Genomic DNA, 12,817 nt, shown 5'->3' with positions numbered 1-12,817 from the left:
TAGAGTCATTTGCTCTAATCCGAAGCATAAACAAAGACAGGGGTAATCTTTCGAAAAAGAACTTTACTTTCTAAAAAGTAAAAAAAAGTACCCGCGGAAATGTTCCAATTCCAAATAAAATAATTTCATTTAAAATAATTAAAGTAAAGGGTTTATTTTACCCTGAAACGGATATCTTTGTATCTTTTTTTCTTTTTTTTATTTCTAACTCATATTTATGAGATAATAAAATATGGCAAAAGCTATACCAAAAATTGGTTCACGTAAGAAAGTGCGTATTGGTTTACGTAGGAATGCACGTTTTAGTTTACGGAAGAGTGCACGTAGAATAACAAAAGGGGTTATTCATGTTCAAGCTAGTTTCAACAATACCATTATAACTGTTACAGACCCACAAGGTCGGGTGGTTTTTTGGTCCTCGGCCGGTACTTGTGGATTCAAAAGCTCAAGAAAAGCATCACCCTATGCTGGTCAAAGAACAGCAGTAGATGCTATTCGTACAGTAGGTTTGCAACGAGCAGAAGTTATGGTAAAGGGCGCTGGTAGTGGAAGAGATGCCGCATTACGAGCCATTGCTAAAAGTGGTGTGCGATTAAGTTGTATACGCGATGTAACACCTATGCCGCATAATGGATGTCGACCGCCTAAAAAAAGACGTCTGTAAAAGAATTAACCCGCTTTCAACTTTCATTTCAAGAGAAATAAACGATTCAATGATAAAATAATAATACTAGTCTATTATGGTTCGAGAGGAGGTAGCAGGATCCACTCAAACACTACAGTGGAAGTGTGTTGAATCAAGAGTAGATAGTAAGCGCCTTTATTATGGTCGTTTCATTCTGTCCCCGCTTAGAAAAGGTCAAGCGGACACCGTCGGTATTGCCTTGCGAAGAGCTTTACTTGGAGAAATAGAAGGAACATGTATCACACGTGCAAAATTTGGGAGCGTGCCGCACGAGTATTCTACAATAGCAGGTATTGAAGAATCCGTACAAGAAATTTTACTAAATTTGAAAGAAATTGTATTGAGAAGTAATCTCTATGGAGTTAGAGACGCATCCATTTGCGTCAAAGGTCCTAGATACATAACTGCTCAAGATATCATCTTACCGCCTTCCGTAGAAATCGTTGATACGGCACAACCTATAGCTAACTTGACAGAGCCCATTGATTTCTGTATTGATTTACAGATCAAGAGAGATCGTGGATATCAGACAGAACTCAGAAAGAACTATCAAGATGGAAGTTATCCTATAGATGCTGTATCCATGCCTGTTCGAAATGTGAATTATAGTATTTTTTCTTGTGGGAATGGAAATGAAAAACACGAGATACTTTTTCTAGAAATATGGACTAATGGAAGTTTAACCCCTAAGGAAGCACTTTATGAGGCTTCTCGTAATTTGATTGATTTATTTCTTCCTTTTCTACACGCGGAGGAAGAGGGCGCTAGTTTCGAAGAAAATAAAAACAGGTTTACTCCACCCCTTTTTACTTTTCAAAAAAGATTAACTAATCTAAAGAAAAACAAAAAAGGAATTCCATTGAATTGTATTTTTATTGATCAATTAGAATTGACTTCTAGAACGTATAATTGTCTAAAAAGGGCCAATATACATACACTATTGGACCTTTTGAGTAAGACTGAAGAAGATCTTCTGAGAATTGACAGTTTTCGTATGGAAGATAGAAAACATATATGGGACACTCTAGAGAAGCATCTCCCAATTGATTTACTTAAGAATAAACTCTCGTTTTAAATCCATTGCAATTTTTTTTCTTCTTCTTTTTCGAGTTAGAATAAAAAGAAAACAATTTAGCATCTTTGGTACAATCTATATTTTCGCGAAATGGATCATAATAAAATGGATTTTAGGTATCTAGGGAAGATTCACTTGGAAGTAACTATTTCCTAGATACCTATGGTACTTCACGGTTGAATGAATCAAAAAATATCTAAAAAAGACCTAAAGTTAATGATTTATCAATGGGTAATGTTGCTCCAATACCTAACCAAAGAGCTACTACAGTACCGATTAAAAAAACGGTCGTAGCTACTGGGCGGCGAAATGGATTTTGGAATTTATTGACATTCTCTAGAAAAGGTACTGTCAATAAGCCTGTTGGCACAGAAACCATTAAAAGAACGCCCAATAACTTATTGGGTACCGTACGGAGTATTTGAAACACGGGAAAGAAGTACCACTCGGGTAATATTTCCAGAGGAGTTGCAAACGGATCTGCCGGTTCACCAATCATTGATGGCTCGAGAACCGCTAAACCTACATTACATGCAATAGTACCTAGAATTACTACTGGAAAAATATATAAAAGATCGTTGGGCCATGCGGGTTCCCCGTAATAATTATGTCCCATCCCTTTAGCTAATTTAGCTCTTAATACAGGATCATTTAAGTCTGGTTTCTTTGTTATTGGGATAGGTGAACTCTTTAGGATCCATCCCCCAAAGGAACCGGACATGAGAATTTATCATCATCCGGCTCGAGCAAGAGTGAAAGAAATAAGACCGCGGAAGATCCTTAATAGAATTAAGGTTTATAATGACTCAATGACTCTAGGCAAGAAAAGCTTTATCAGATTCTCTTTTCCGAAGTTGCACCTACAACTACTCATTGAAAATAATCCTATTCTTATGGGTAAATGCTCAATATCCAAGTGGGCTTACAAATTTGATCATGATCAATTGCTTTGTGGATTGTCTCATGTCTCTTGATTAGTTGGTATTTATCCCCTCAATATCGCAAGTTTCTTACCTCCAAACAAAATATTTACTTGTTACTAATAAAAAATCAAAAAGTTTAGCCTACATTCTTCCTTAGATCCCTTCTTTTACTCCGATAGTATTGCGGATCACAATCGATGCAAAGAAAATGAATGCATTTCCATACTATAATAAAAAGGTAAGTGTAATAAATAGAGAACTGGATCATGTCACATGACTTATTCCATTTCTACTCTATGGGATCTTACGGAGCCTGTTCATGGATGACATGGTTGCGGTATGATCATAGAAGATATTCTCCTCAAGTGAACCAGCCTATCCTTCCTAGGTAGGGGACTTACATGTTGATTGGATGCGGAGACACCTTTGGTTGTGAATTCTAATGTGGCAGATCCAATTCTTTATCTGCATGGCCAAATCAATAATTCAAGTCACACACTCCCATAATCCGCCTTTTTTCTTTCGTAAAATTAACTTCAACTATTTGTATTGTATAAAAATACTTTGGAGTTGAAGAGAAGTATCCAAATGACATGTGTTATTTTACAATAACCCATGCTTGTAGCAATGAAATACCAAAACCTACCCGATATGATATATGATAATTATAATTCTCTATGATATGCCTTCCCTATAAAGGACCCGAAATACCTTGCTTACGTATCATTGGAAAGTGCATTAACATAAATACGGCAGTAAGCAGAGGCAGTACAAAGGTATGTAAACTATAAAAACGAGTCAAAGTGGATTGGCCCACACTAGCACTTCCGCGTAATAACTCCACTAAAGGCGATCCTATTACCGGAATGGCGTCAGGTACACCTGTCACAATTTTGACTGCCCAATAGCCAATTTGATCCCAAGGCAAAGAATAACCAGTTACACCAAATGATGCAGTCAAAACAGCCAAAACCACACCTGTGACCCAAGTTAATTCGCGGGGTTTTTTAAATCCCCCTGTGAGATACACACGAAATACATGCAGGATCATCATTAAAACCATCATACTTGCTGACCATCGATGAACTGATCGGATTAACCAACCAAAGTTGGCCTCGGTCATTATGTATTGAACCGAGGAAAAAGCCTCTGTAACGGTTGGTCGGTAGTAAAAAGTCATAGCAAAACCGGTAGCGACTTGTACTAGAAAACAAGTAAGTGTAATTCCCCCTAAACAATAAAATATGTTGACATGGGGAGGAACATATTTACTAGTTATATCATCTGCAATTGCCTGAATCTCAAGACGTTCCTCAAACCAATCATATACTTTATTGAGATAGGTAACTAACCCGAGTCCCCCTCTAAGAGCCGTATATGAAAATTTCATCTCGTACGGCTCAAGCAGAAACACAAAAATTTTCAACGAATATTAGAAAAAAGGTTCAAAACTTCATCAGCCACTGAATTGGGTCGATTTGCCTTGAAGATATCAAATAAGAAAAATCCGGAATATCTTCTTTGTGATGATAATGCCAAAAAATCTCAAGTTGGCGCGTCTTTCTTTCTTCCTTTCCCTTATGTTGGTCATTAGAGGCTTCTTGACTTTTCTCTTCCCTATAAAGGATTTGTTTTTTTATGCGTAATATAGAAATTATCTTGTTGAGATCCTATGAATCAGTTCAATTAAAACCTTAGATTCATACTAGAGCCACGATGATTTAGTCTCAAGCTAAACAAAAGGCAAGGGTTCTTCGAATAAGAACCGCTTGATAATCATTTATTGAATCAGTGTAATGACTCGACAAAATCGAGAGAAAAAAAGTTGTCTTTTGGGCAAACAAAATTGGAAGGAAGAAAATTTCTTTTTTATTTTTATTTAAGAACTACTTGAATTTTTCAGTCTGGTTGCGAGGTCTTAATAGTGAGTATGAATCATAGTTCCATTTTTTTTTGATCCACTCTATCTATTTCGTGTTCCAGATACTAGAATAAATAATATCTGACGAATTAGAATCATCTTGATAGAGATAACAGGCCCTTTCTATGTATTATCAATAGGATCAATTCTAACAAGTCACACACTCATATTCCAGAGATACCGAAACAAAAAAATTCCGCGGTCGAACTACCATAATATCTAGAAATGTAGATCTTAAACTAGAAAGGCTTTTTTGGATGGAAAAACTCTGACTTCCTAGTTTTAGTTAGTAGAAACCTAATTGGTTAAAATTCCGTCCAGTAAAACGGAAGAATTATAAATTTCTAAAATGATAGATAGGAATATAGCGAATAAAGCCATTGCGATCCCCATAAAAGGAGTAGTCCCCCAACCCGGGGCGACTTTCCCATATTCCGAATTCAAGGGTTTCAGTAAACTACCTGCACCAGTTCGTTTTGGCCTAGGTTTAGAACTATCTTCAACGGTTTGTGTAGCCATAAATTCTATTTAATCATTGGTGTTGACTTTGTATACTATTCCGTTGTAGTTGTAAATACACGATCTTTTCGTAGATCCATTGTAATCTTGAAATTCTATAAAAATGGAAACAGCAACTTTAGTCGCCATCTCCATATCTGGTTTACTTGTAAGCTTTACTGGGTATGCCTTATATACCGCGTTTGGGCAACCCTCTCAACAATTAAGAGATCCATTCGAAGAACACGGAGACTAATTTAAGTAAGAAGTCTCCCAGATAGGGGGACTTCTTACTTAAATGAAATTATTTTATTCTTTTAGTTGGAGTTGGTGGAACCTTAGGTGGTTCTCGGAAGAAGATAGCGAAAAAAATTATCCCTAAAGTCGAAACTAAAAGGAACGTATAAACCAATGCTTCCATAGATTCGATCCTGGTTTATTTACAATTATAACTTCCACACCTATTCATTTGTCATTTGGGATAATTTCCCATATAAAGAAAGAAAAAGAGTCAAAGAAAGGATGGGAGATGTTTCCCATGTCAAATCAAAAAAGAGAGGTGAAAGATACTATAACAATGTGTATCAAACTGCCTGTTTCCTTGTAGTTGGATCTCCCACTTTTTGGAATGTTCCAAATTCCACTTGAGCATCCAAATCTGGATCAATACCAGCAAAAACATCTCGGAACAATGTTCTAGCGCCATGCCAAATGTGTCCGAAAAAGAAGAGCAAAGCAAAGGTAGCATGACCAAAAGTGAACCAACCCCTTGGACTGCTGCGAAAAACACCATCAGATTTCAAAGTAGCCCGGTCTAATTCAAAAATTTCCCCTAATTGAGAACGCCTCGCATATTTTTTTACAGTAGCAGGATCAGAATAACTTACTCCATTAAGTTCGCCACCATAGAACTCCACCGTTACACCTACTTGTTCAACACTATATTTGGATTCTGCTCTTCTAAAAGGAACGTCTGCTCTAACAATTCCCTCCTCATCTACCAAAACAACCGGAAATGTTTCAAAAAAAGTAGGCATACGGCGTACAAAAAGCTCACGTCCTTCTTTATCTCTAAAGACGGGATGTCCTAACCATCCAACAGCTATTCCATCCCCATTGTCCATTGAGCCTGCTCTGAATAATCCCCCTTTTGCCGGATTATTACCAATATAATCATAAAAGGCTAATTTTTCGGGAATTTTAGACCAAGCTTCTGATAAACTAAGATTTTCGGCTAAACCATTGCTAACTCTTCGATATATTTCTTGCTGAAAGTATCCCTGATCCCACTGATAACGAGTAGGCCCAAATAATTCGATTGGGGTCGTTGCTGACCCATACCACATAGTTCCAGCAACTACGAAAGCTGCAAAAAAAACAGCAGCGATACTACTGGAAAGTACAGTTTCAATATTGCCCATACGTAATCCTTTATATAGACGTTGAGGCGGACGGACACTAAGATGGAATAAGCCCGCTAATATACCCAATGTACCCGCAGCAATATGATGAGAAGCTATTCCCCCCGGAACAAAAGGATCAAAACCTTCTGCACCCCACGCTGGATTTACAGCTTGTACTTTTCCAGTTAGTCCATAAGGATCGGATACCCATATCCCAGGACCATACAAACCCGTTACATGAAATGCCCCAAAGCCAAAGCAAGCCACCCCTGCAAGAAATAAATGAATTCCAAAGATCTTGGGCAAATCCAAAGAGGGTTTTCCCGTCCGCTCATCAGAGAATATTTCTAGGTCCCAATATACCCAATGCCAGATCGCTGCCAAGAAACACAAGCCAGAAAACACAATATGCGTACCTGCCACACCTTCATAACTCCAAATACCCGGATTTGTTACAGTTCCTCCTGAAATACTCCAACCACCCCACGAATCCGTTATTCCTAAACGAGTCATGAAGGGAATTACGAACATACCTTGTCTCCACATTGGATCCAGAACAGGATCAGAGGGATCAAAAACTGCTAATTCGTATAAAGCCATTGAGCCAGCCCAACCAGAAACTAGAGCTGTGTGCATTATATGCACCGCAAGCAATCGACCCGGATCATTCAATACGACAGTATGAACACGATACCAAGGCAAACCCATGGAAATACCCCTTTAGCAAAGAAAAATAGACACGATGTCGCTTTATTTTATCGCATTGAAAAAGACTATCCATATCCTATGTACCTAACCCTTCTAGGGGATTCTGTGTCAGAAAGCGCGAATATTTATTTCATTCCATTAAAAATAAGAAGCCAATTCTGTTCATAAGAAGAAAGAGAAGCAGATCTATTCTATACTCGATAAGTGCCAATATGCAATGGGTAACTTGGCCAATTTGGAAAAAACGAAGAATAGATCGCTACCCCTCTTTGTTTAGCATTCAAATCACCCATTCCCTTTTCTTTATTCAATCTGTCTTACATTCCTTATATGTATAACCTTTCAATCTACGTATTAATAGAATCTATAATATTCATATAGAATAAGAATAAAAATTAAGACAATAAACTGCGGATTCTTTCTTTCTGTTCCATTCTTACGTTTCCATATTAAAGTGTGGTTTTCTTACTTAAATTTAATAATATTAATCTAATATGCCCATTGGTGTTCCAAAAGTACCTTACCGGATTCCTGGAGATGAAGAAGCGACTTGGGTTGACTTATACAATGTTATGTATCGAGAAAGGACACTTTTTTTAGGTCAAGAGATTCGTTGCGAGATCACGAATCATATTACAGGTCTCATGGTATATCTGAGTATAGAAGATGGAATTAGTGTATATTTTTTTGTTTATAAACTCCCCAGGCGGGTGGCTAATCTCAGGAATGGCTATTTTTGATACGATGCAAACGGTGACACCAGATATATATACAATATGCCTCGGAATAGCCGCCTCCATGGCGTCCTTCATTCTGCTTGGAGGAGAACCCACCAAGCGTATAGCATTCCCTCACGCGAGGATTATGCTTCACCAACCTGCTAGTGCTTATTATCGGGCAAGGACACCAGAATTTTTACTAGAAGTAGAAGAGTTACACAAAGTTCGCGAAATGATCACAAGGGTTTATGCAGTAAGAACAGGCAAGCCTTTTTGGGTTGTATCCGAAGACATGGAAAGGGATGTTTTTATGTCAGCAGACGAAGCCAAAGCTTATGGACTTGTCGATATTGTAGGGGATGAAATGATTGACAAGCACTGCGATACTGATCCAGTGTGGTTTCCAGAAATGTTTAAGGATTGGTAGTGTCCGGATTTCTTGTAAAGTTATTTCACAGCTAAATTCGTGTTTTCCTCGATTTAATAGAAAATAGAAAGACTTCATGATGAGCAATCATCAGGTTAAGATGGATCTAAACCAATCCATTTTTTTCTATATACATACAACATGCCGACGGTTAAACAACTTATTAGAAACGCAAGACAGCCAATACGAAATGCTCGAAAAACGGCCGCGCTTAAAGGATGCCCTCAGCGTCGAGGAACATGTGCTAGGGTGTATGTGCGACTCGTTCAGATCATGACTTCAAACAAATATAAAAAAAATTGAAGTATCCATGATTAGTACCAATGAATAGGATATAGCTTCTCTATCCTAGATTTCTATGGTATATGGAATTTATGGTTTCCTTTGGTGCAAATCCAATTATCTAAATTGGAAATAAGAAGCAATTCTCCCATTGGTAGCAAATGGTTATCCATTAAGCGGAGGAAATAGTAATAAAAAGAAAAAGGCTTATGCTCCTTTATCTTAAAAGAACGGACTAACAGGGTCAGCTACTTAGCCAACTTTCATAATTAAATACCGTCACTGTATGGATAACTCTTATTGTGAAAAGAGCTATTTACTCTATAATGGATAGGTAGAGCCAAAGAATGTGGACTATACAAGTTCGCAATACCTTTTGATGAAAGAAAGGGCTCCGGTGTATAGAGAGGGCCTCACCGTTTAAAAGGGAACCATAGAAACGATGGAACCCACTATTTTTTTTAGTATTATTAGAATGAATTTGTTATTTCGTATAGAAATAACTGAACGGAGTGGAATAAAAAATCGTGGTTGGGAAGGTTACTATAGCAAAAGCCATTGGAATTAATATTTTATATATCGGAATAATTAGTTTTGTTATTAATGAGAAAAAGGGTGGCTAAAAGAAGAGAAATCATTAGTTATTCATTAAGGTTAATTTGATTCAATGACCAGAGTTCCGCGAGGATATATAGCCCGGAGACGACGAACAAAAATGCGTTCATTTGCCTCAAACTTTAGAGGGGCTCATTTAAGACTTAATCGAATGATTACCCAACAGGTAAAAAGAGCTTTTGTTTCCTCTCATCGAGATAGAGGTAGGCAAAAGAGGGATTTTCGTCGTTTGTGGATCACTCGGATAAACGCAGCAACGCGGGTATATAAAGTATTCGATAGTTATAGTAAATTAATACACAACCTGTACAAGAAGAAATTGATTCTTAATCGTAAAATGCTTGCACAAGTAGCTGTATCAAATCCAAATAATCTTTACACGATTTCCAATAAAATAAAGATCATCAATTAAAGGTATAAATAAAGTAATATACTGGAATAATAAAAGATGAATTCCCGGAGAGGGAACTCCGGGAAGATACAATAAATTAAGATTAAGTGGTAGGAATCAACGAGCTGGATTACTTTCTTTATAATATATATAGGTCTGGCCCTTTCGAATTCGAATAAAACATCAACAATCGGAACTTAAGTTCCGGTTGTTGTTTCTTAAATTTTGGTTGTTGTTTCTTAAGTTTCGATTGGAATTGTACTTTTGCGTTAATTGAGGAATATGTCTATTTTTTCTGGGTCTAGAACCTGTAATTATTGAAATTGACTGGGCTTGAAATTGCTTTTCGTTCTCATAGTTACGAAACGGTAAGAAAGATAAAATACGAGCCTGTTTTATAGCAAGAGTAATTAATCGTTGTTGTTTCAAGGTTAATCTATTTATTCGTCTCGATAATATTTTTCCTTGTTCACTAATAAATCTATTAATTAAACTCATGTTTCTATAATCAATTCGATCTCCCGGGCCAATCCGGGGACGCCTACGAAAAGGTTGTTTAGATTTACGAAAAGGTTGCTTGAATTTACGAAAAGTTTGCTTGGATTTACGAAAGGGTTGCTTGGATTTATTAAAAGTTTGCTTGGATTTACTAAAGGGTTGCTTAGATTTAAGAAAAGGTTGTTTAGATGTATACATGATTTATTCCTTATTTAAAATTTGAAAATTTGAAAATTCACTTCTTTATTTTATTAATTTAGGATCCAGAAGAAGTAGTTTTTCTTTGATCCATATCTTATTTGATTCATATTATAGTATATGAATACCCTCTATACATATGAAATAATATCTACCGGAAATCAGATGAGTTGATTTGTATTTTGTATTCTATACTATGTTTTCTTTATATATTAAATATGAAGTTCTTACTCTTTCTGTTGTTTGGAAAGATCAAACACACGATGTTCCTATTTCTTTATTTCGTGATGAGTCGTATGCTTGCGACAATAACGACAAAATTTTTTGAATTCTAATTGTCCGGGTGTATTGTGGCGATTCTTTTGAGTACTATATCTAGAAATCCCCGTCGATTCCTCATTGGCACCTTTTCGAACACAACTGATGCATTCCAAAATAACTCTGATTCTAACATCTTTTCCCTTGGCCATGAACCTCCTTTTCTTTTTGGATTGACTTAACTTAATTCTTCTACTTATTCTTTTATTCTTCTATTTTGAATCCGAAGAAGAAGAATAAAATTCATTAGAATAATTTTTTTTTATTCTTTAATTAAGTAATAAAAAATAGAGAAATAATTAAAGAATACAATCCTTGTCGAATTAGCAAAGATTTTGGTTCGAAATCCTTTCATTTAATTAGCCAGCCCCGCCTTTTCTATGCTCTGATTTCTGAGGCCTTATTTAGCTTGGGTACCCCTTTAAATTGAATTTCTATTTTCAAAAATGGGGTTTACCAAATTTTTAATGACTCTGAGGTTCAACCCAATCCATCTTTTCTTTCTTTTTCCTTCCGATACTAAAAAAAGATTGAAAAGGATCAAATTTTGTCATATCACGAAGAAATCTATCCCTCCCATAGCAATAACTAGAATTAAAAAAAAGGGAATGACAAAGCATCTGGGAATAAACGATTAATTTCTATCAATAAACCTGCTAAAGCACCAAACCATAGAGTACTTAGCACGGGTGCTACAGAGAGATATGTTTTTATATCCCGCATTGAAAATCCTCCTTCCTTGTTGGAATACATATATGATCATAAACTCTTGCCCAAGATTGTTATGCTATATATAAAATGAACCATATCGACGAAATTTTCCTATCCCTAAAAAAGAAAAAGATGACCCCTTCTTCCTATATATTACCAAGGAAAAGTAATCCTTCTTTTATAGGCGAAATTATATTGGATTTTATATGTATATAATTCCTTAATTATATGAGACCAAAAAGAAGAAATGACACGAGGGTTCTATATATAGATAGAGAAAGAAAGAAGAAGAAAATTATGATGTGGAAAAGAAGACAGGAATTGTGTACAATGGCATTGTACAACAATTTAATTTGGAAAAGGGATGTAGCGCAGCTTGGTAGCGCGTTTGTTTTGGGTACAAAATGTCACAGGTTCAAATCCTGTCATCCCTACCTATTACTTCTTTCTTCTTTATAGGCAGTAGCGACGAGATCAATTAAAGTAAAGTGGGTATAACTTGAATTTGTGGAGACTATACGTACGTGAGATACATTAGGAATAGAAAAAGATTTTCTTTTTGAATGAATGAAAGCGCTCTTAGTTCAGTTCGGTAGAACGCGGGTCTCCAAAACCCGATGTCGTAGGTTCAAATCCTACAGAGCGTGATTCCATCTATTTTATGTCGAAGCAGAGTAAAATAACTTAACAAAATTGAATTGTAACTCCAATTTCAATTTGACCTCCTCTCTGGTCTGGAGGAGGTCAATCAAAAAAAAAAAATGACTCAATCAAAGATCCAACTGATCCCCACGCCTGTATTGCAAATACGCAGTCACGAATAATCCCGCTAAAGTAATAGGAATTAGGCCTAAGACGATTCCAAATAGAAAAACTTCAATCATTTCGATTTGTTCGAGGGGATAAAAAAAGAGGTACGATCTATCCCTAAATAGTACTCTAAATTATCCACGAATCTCAATGACCAAGAAAAGAATTCCTAATTAGTCTGGAAAAGAGTCGTAGAATGCCAGGAATCCCAAAGAAAGATTTTTCTTTTCTGAATTATAATTATTCAGTCAATTCAAATAAGGCGTATCTTGTTCAAGCCAATAAATAGAGCTGGGGTTATAGTTAAAGCAGCCAGTAGAAAACCAAAATAACTAGTTAAAGTAAGCATGAAAGAGTTAAATTCCATTTATTTTTTTTTACTACACTACATATGTTGGTAAAGCATTTACCTAAGTTATGGAAAATTCATAATTCATCAGTTATTTTAGATAATACTAAAAAACAAGATAGAGTAAGATACAGAAGTGTAAAAGAAAGTGGATTCATCAGATGATACATGAGTCCCTAATTCCGAATCAAGAGATTTGTTGTGGAATTTGTCAATTGAGTAAAGTAATAATATTAAGAACTAGATCATCTAACCCCATTGAATGAAAAAAAGAAATTCAATTTTC

At 36.1% G+C, this 12,817-nt stretch overlaps 2 non-coding genes across 2 annotated transcripts; both read left to right on the top strand.

Annotated features, from left to right (window-relative positions):
- Positions 1 to 11,732: 11,732 nt before the first annotated feature.
- Positions 11,733 to 11,806, top strand: TRNAP-UGG (transfer RNA proline (anticodon UGG)). The gene has a single exon. It is a non-coding gene; the product is annotated as a tRNA-Pro (tRNA).
- A 139-nt stretch (positions 11,807 to 11,945) lies between these two features.
- TRNAW-CCA (transfer RNA tryptophan (anticodon CCA)) lies at positions 11,946 to 12,019 on the top strand. Its single transcript has one exon. It is a non-coding gene; the product is annotated as a tRNA-Trp (tRNA).
- The last annotated feature ends 798 nt before the right edge of the window (positions 12,020 to 12,817 follow it).

The sequence above is a fragment of the Triticum urartu genome, unplaced genomic scaffold, assembly GCF_056163025.1.
Source record: "Triticum urartu cultivar PI428250 unplaced genomic scaffold, HENAU_Tu73 scaffold401, whole genome shotgun sequence".
Lineage (NCBI taxonomy): Eukaryota > Viridiplantae > Streptophyta > Magnoliopsida > Poales > Poaceae > Triticum > Triticum urartu.
The sequence above is the reverse complement of the archived record's forward strand: the minus strand, read 5'-3'. Positions and strand labels throughout refer to the sequence as shown.